Here is a 6,804-nt window from a genome sequence, read left to right as displayed (position 1 = left end):
GTTTCCATCAAAACTTTGACTCAAGTTAATGAGTCTATAATAAGTTTTACTTAATGCTGAGGTACATGTCTTTAACTTCCGCCTAAGCGTTAAGCAGAAAATGAGATTTTTTTGTTATGGAAAATATTCAGACTTCAGAAAAGTTCCAAAACTGAAACACGAGTTACAAAACTGAAACATGAGTTCCAAAATATTTCTGAAATGCCGCCACAATGCCTCACAGGAGCACTTAACATGACAACTCATGATCCCACCCTAATGTCTAGACAGGGTGTCTTTCCTAAACTACATCTCCCATCATTCACCACAATTGATTGTTGTTAATATGTTCAGTCATAGGCAATGATGTGTGACTGGTAATAAAATTTGCAGGTCTAGTACTGGGCATAGAAATGCAAAGAGGTTTCTAGGACAGTCAACATCAAGTATGATGAAACACCACATTAGGACTATAAGAGGATCAAAATATTACTGATTTATTTCAGACAAAATCTTGGAGTTTGGAGCTGTTTTGAATGAGGATACAGAACAAATCCATTCTCCTTTGGTTTTCACAGAGGCACTGATGACTTAGACTTATTAAGATGTTAGTAAAAAGACCTACAACAATACATTGTTTGCCTGCCATGAAGGGTCAAAAGGCTGAGTCAGGCATGAAAGCATTTTAACATCTGTTTTCAAGGAATACAGATTAATTTAAATGTTAATACTTACTGACTAAACCACTCTTTCAGTAAAACATGCTGTAATTCACATATTGCCTCTGTGATTTTCAGATGGCAGCAATTCAGCTGTGTTTTATTTCCTGAGAAAAACAATTTCTCAAAGCACAACCAAGAAATTTAAAAAATAGAATATTCATGCATCAGGACTAAAACTATTAATTACTTGAAAAATGCACTTAATTGCCCACTGAAATATTTGAGGGTGGTATAAGTATTTTCAGCTGCTGTTCTGTTAGTATTTCTTAAAAAACAATGTTTAAAAGACATTTTCATTTATTTTTTTCCAGATCTAAGAGCATTCAGCACTGTACTTAACTCATCATTCACTACTATGGATAACTCATCATTCTCTAAGCGTTCAAGTTCTGACTTTAGATGCCATTTGTGCTACTGTCCAGTAACTTTATTCTAGATCCTTTTTTCTGTATAAGTCTACATAAAAAGGGCTTTTATATTATAACAACCATGGGGAATTTTCAAGGGTTTTTAATATCTTAAGGAACTTTTAAAGCCTTCAAGAAACAGAAGAAGGAAATTCTAGCTGAGAAGCACTAGACATATTATTGGTCCAGTACCTAAATGACAGGTTTCAAAATGTAGCTGTCAGCAGGTATTTGGAAAACACACATGCAGACATTGTTCAGGTGAGGTCCTGCAAGAATCAGTCTTCCCATGTGTCACAGTCCATTCGGTGATGGATCCGTGATGGTCCATTTACCTTGATCTCGAAGCGCAAAATTAAGGCAACCAAAAAGGAAAGGGGTTAGAATTCAATCGGTGTTACTTTATTATTTTGCCTGTAAAGTGGCACGCGATAGAGAGAGAATAAGAAAAAGGGAAAGGAAAAAGAAACAGGGAAAGAAAAAGAAAAAGGTGGGAATGAGCATTGGTTTACCACCAGACGAGTTCCAAAGGCGTCCCTCTGTTCTCCAGTCCCGTAGAGTCCTGCCAGCCCTCCGTCATGGTTTGGGATCCTCTGGTGGGAAGATCTTAACAGTGTCCATTTGGGAGTCATCTCTTATGCTTCTTCAGCCCCCTCACTCCCATTGTTTGAGGCCAGACTCCGTCTTTGTTTTGCCACCCAGGCTTAAACTGTGAAGGCTTGAAAAGTCCTCACCTCTTTTGCAGGACTCATCTGCACTTGCATGGTCTGCATTCAGGGGTCTCTCTCTGGTCCATTGGGTGACCTCAGGACCTTCAGCGAGCTTCTGGGCATGCTCTTTTTCGTTGGCCTTTGTTTGAGGGAGGAGGTGGGGGGACAAGGTGTGACTGAGGCTGCAGGTGAGAATCCATCTTCTGGACGGCAGCTATTGTCCCTGGGTCGAAGAGACCCACATAACTATTGTTTTTAGGAGATGGGGGCTAGTTTGGCTGAGGCAGCAGGCAAAGTCCATTCAGCAGCCATTGTAAGCAGTAGCAACCCCAGATTGGAGAAACCATTGCAACACAATGCTTCTCCTCAGGCCACTCTCCAAGTCATTGCCCATGTGTTCTTTCCGTCATGGCTTCAGTTCTCTCAGTTCCTGATGATGATGTTTCAGGCAAATACTGCTCCATCTTGAGACCGACTCTTACACCATGCCACATGACATTCCAAGTAATGAACTGAAAGCATAAGCCTTTACTGCTAGAGACTGAAAATAACACAGAGATTTGAGGTATAATTCATGATAATCAAAATCTCTGTTGCCCACTTCAAGTGGAATAAAGAATATGTTTTTCAAATATCACAAGACTTGAAGTCAGAAATTGTTGAGAGGACACTCTATCCTTGCAAGAAACATCTGAGAAAGACTAGGGAGCACACAACCAACCTGAAAAATGTGAGCTCCAGGAATCACAGAATCACAGAATCACAGAATCGACCGGGTTGGAAAAGACCTCAGAGATCATCGAGTCCAACCCTTTGTCCAACTCTAGTCCGTTTACTAGATCATGGCACTAAGTGCCATGTCCAATCTCAGTTTAAAAACCTCCAGGGACGGCGAGTCCACTACCTCCCTGGGCAGGCCATTCCAATGCCTGATCACTCTCTCTGTAAAGAATTTCTTTCTAATATCCAGCCTAAATTTCCCCTGGTAGAGTTTAAGCCCATGCCCCCTTGTCCTATTGCTAACTGCCTGGGAGAAGAGACCAATCCCCACCTGGCTATAACTTCCCTTCAGGTAGTTATAGAGAGTGATGAGGTCACCTCTAAGCCTCCTCTTCTCTAGACTAAACAACCCCAGCTCCCTCAGCCTCTTCTCATAGGTCTTATGTTCAAGTCCCTTCACCAATCGTGTTGCTCTTCTCTGGACCCGCTCCAGCACTTCAATGTCTTTCCTGAACTGAGGGGCCCAGAACTGAACACAATACTCCAGGTGTGGCCTCACCAATGCAGAGTACAGGGGAAGGATCACTTCCCTTGTCCTGCTGACCACGCTGTTTTTGATACAGGACAGCTGATAGCTGGATAAACTAAAATTGTCCTTGGCTGCACAGCTGGCATGGTGCTGCACAGCTGCATGGTGCTGCTGGGTGCAAACCAAAGGCAGCTCAGCTGAAGGAGGTTCAGCAAAGAGCTCTGCAAATGATTACAGCAGTGGGTCATGAGCTTTTTTCCCCTGTGACCCTTTTTCCAAGAATTGCCATCCCTCTGCCATTTCCATTTCTGACTTCACAAGTCCAGTGGGGACAACAAAGCCTTATTCAGAAACCACTCCATTACAGGGCTGCAAAACTTGTCTGACACTGGAAGACACAATAATTTACTTCAGTCTAGGTAACTCAAAGGCACATGGTGCTGTTTGTTCCAAGGCTCTAATTATTTACACAGGGAACAGAAGCTTGATAATGGAGGACTTTGCAGACAGACATATGACAAAGTCAATCTCCTAGGCAGAATTAGCCAGTCTGGTTTTTCTTTTGGGTGATCAAAAGACATAGTGCAATGATTTACCAACAGCCATGGTATCTCTTAGTGCCTCTTTCAAACCAGGAATAAAATTAAAAAAAAAAAAAAAAAGAAGCTTCACTTCAAACAGCAGTGAGTTCAAAGAAAACATACAACCAGGTGTAGGAATTGAACATTCAGAAAGATTCTTCAGCCTCTTCAGTTCATTTGTGACCTAGTTTCAACTTTGGTAGTATGGGACTGTGCATACCAAGCATATGCTCCATCTTATTGGCCTTTAGACAGCTGCAGTGTAAACATTTGTACCAGAGCTCCTGTTACCCTCAGCTCCCTTTGGAGTCAATGGAGAGAAATAGGGACCTCAAGAGTGTGAATTGTCCAACCACACATAGATTTCTACTTTTGGACAAAACGTTTCAGAACAAAAAAAAAGGCCTTTTCCTTCTCCACTGACTATACAACCAGCTTAGCTGGAAGTACCTGTATCATAGATGTCTATATCTGCTCTGAAGAATGTAAGCCTGAAAGTTTTTCCATCAGAGATAAGGAACCAATCCTTAAGTCTCAAATGCTGAGCAAAGTCACTACTGTTTTTTCCGCAGCTGAGCTGTGGCTGTGTCAGAATTTTAAGATTTTCTGCATGGCAATAAATTTTTGATTCAGTGGATCATTTAAGTTGAGGCATTCATCCAAAAGCAACAAGCCGGCAAAACTGGTTATGTGGTGACAGGTTGTAAGCAGATTCTATTTGTTTCCTGAGGCAAGTCAGCTGTTATCCACCCACATCTGAAGGATAAGAGGCACTAAAAAAGGACTAAAAAGCTCCGTAAAGGACCAAAAGCCTTCACAAGGTGAAACGACTTCAGCAGCAGTGTCTTTGGAGATAGAGCAACTGCTGCATCCATTCTGGGAAAGGTTTAATTTATAATAATTTCTCTCCATTTGTTAGTGTCATAATAAAATTAAACCCCAGGAAGAAAACAGAAAGTGTTCTTGAAGGTAGAAGTCTTGTTGAGAATAGTTTCTTCCAGTGTTTCCGCATGCATTGACTAATTTGCAGCAATACCTGGACATAGAAATCAACAAAGAGCTACATAATGTTATGAAAAGTAGTTCACAGATCCCACTTCAACATCATTAGTCATTTCTGACTTAGTATGAAGCTTCTTCTTCAGCCATCCCTCCAGGGGCTAGCTAAGTCTTGCCCAACCCTTGGAGCTCATTCAGCAGTTAGTAAACTAGAGCACTTTTGATTGTATACATGGTAAACCCAAGGGATGGGGCTCAACACTGCAGCGGTGACGGTTCCGTTGAGCTGGGATGACCCTTACAATCAGTGGGGGGGAACATGCACAGCTAGAGCCCAGCTTTACTTATTCCAATGTGTAGTCAGTAAACTGAACCAGAGACATGTTGTTCTCCCTCCACCGACTCTAAATGAAGTTAGGAACTAATAGGTCAGTTGAACCTTTCAGAAGTAGTGAAATGAGTCCTGCTCAGTTGTCTAACACCACCTAGCATATTCCTGTCTAAATACAAAGCATGTCATAAGGGTCTGCTGCTTGCTTGATCTGTATGTAGAAGACCCATCATTGCAACTGTTTTATATTAATAAATAAATAAATAAAGGTCTGTGCAGGCTGGCTGGCATTAAAAGTTGCCTTTTCACAAGAGCCTGAACCTGTCTAACTGCTGGTGGCACTGGCACCAACCTTCTTGCTGACCCCAGCTGTACACTCCTGGCCTCTTCTTTGTAACACCTCTGATTCTGCACTGAATGTTTCATATGTTTGGGGTGGACCGTCCTGTTCTTTTCACTTATCAGGTTTATTCCTACCTCTTTATCACATTAACACAAAACAGCAGAATTGGAGGCAGTGCACTGAGCAAATGCAAGGTTGTCTTTTACCAAAACCCACATTTCTACAACTGGGGTGCACTCACTGAAACTGGTGGGAGATCAGTTTAAAGTGGACACCAGGAAAATCCAGAAGGCAGTGATCTTCTGCAGTTTGTTGCTGCAGGAGGTGGGCTAAACAGAGAGTATTGGCAGGTTCAAAATCAGATAAAATTGATTGACAGCAGATCCAAAAAGAGAACAGGGTGGAAGGTATCTTCTTCTACCCCACACCCAGTGACGCAGGGTATATTTATCACGATCTGAGTAATTCATTATGGGCTTGTATGAGTGCTGAAAGGGGTACAAAAGGGGAAGCAGGACCACAAAGTGGAAAACAGGAACTGAGATAACAAGCAATATGAATGATCTGCATGTTATCTGCATATTATCTGCATATACTGTATCCAGTTCTGGACTCCCCAGTTTAAGAAGAAGAAGAAGAAGAAATTACTGGATGGAGTCCAGAGGCAGGCTATGAAGATGATTGAGAGCCTAGAGCATCTTTCTTATGAGGAGAGACTAAGAGAGCTGGGTCTGTTCAGCCTGGAGAAGAGAAGGCTGAGAGGGGGTCTCAGCAATGTTTATAAATATCTCAAGGGTGGATGTCAAGAGCATGGGACCAGACCCCTTTCAGTGGTGTCCAGTGATAGGATGAGGGGCAATGGGCACAGACTGAAGCACAGGAGGTTCCATCTGAATATGAGGAAAAACTTCTTTACTTTGAGGGTAACAGAGGACTGGAACCGGCTGCCCAGAGAGGTTATGGAGTCTCCTTCTCTGGAGACATTCAGGACCCACCTGGACACATTCCTGTGTGATCTGCTCTAGGTGAACCTGCTTTGGCAGGTAGGTTGGACTAGATGATCTCCAGAGGCTCCTTCCAATCCCAAGCATTCAAGCATTCTGTGATTCTCTGATTAACCTTAAGTGGAAACAGTCCTATTAATTTCAGCAGTGGACTTTGCAAAATCTGGAGATTTTACCTTTTTTTTTTTTTTTCCCAGAACTCTGTCCTGCACAGTCTCTGCTGAGCAAATTTCTCTTTGACTTCAAGCGGTTTACCACACCCAGTCAAGTGATGATCACACTAAAAATCAATTTTATAATCTACTTCTGTTGAAGAAAATGTGTTTATCTCAGAATCAATGACTGGTTTATTTCAGAGAAAATGGCTTTGCTGATGATCCATAAAACAATCCCCCACTTTATTTACCTCCTATAATTAACCCCTTTTATTTGGAGCTAAAAATTTTTGTCCAAATTTTTCTTAGATAAAGCAAATCAAG

Source organism: Columba livia, chromosome 1, assembly GCF_036013475.1.
Source record: "Columba livia isolate bColLiv1 breed racing homer chromosome 1, bColLiv1.pat.W.v2, whole genome shotgun sequence".
In the NCBI taxonomy this organism is placed as follows: domain Eukaryota; kingdom Metazoa; phylum Chordata; class Aves; order Columbiformes; family Columbidae; genus Columba; species Columba livia.
The sequence above is the reverse complement of the archived record's forward strand: the minus strand, read 5'-3'. Positions refer to the sequence as shown.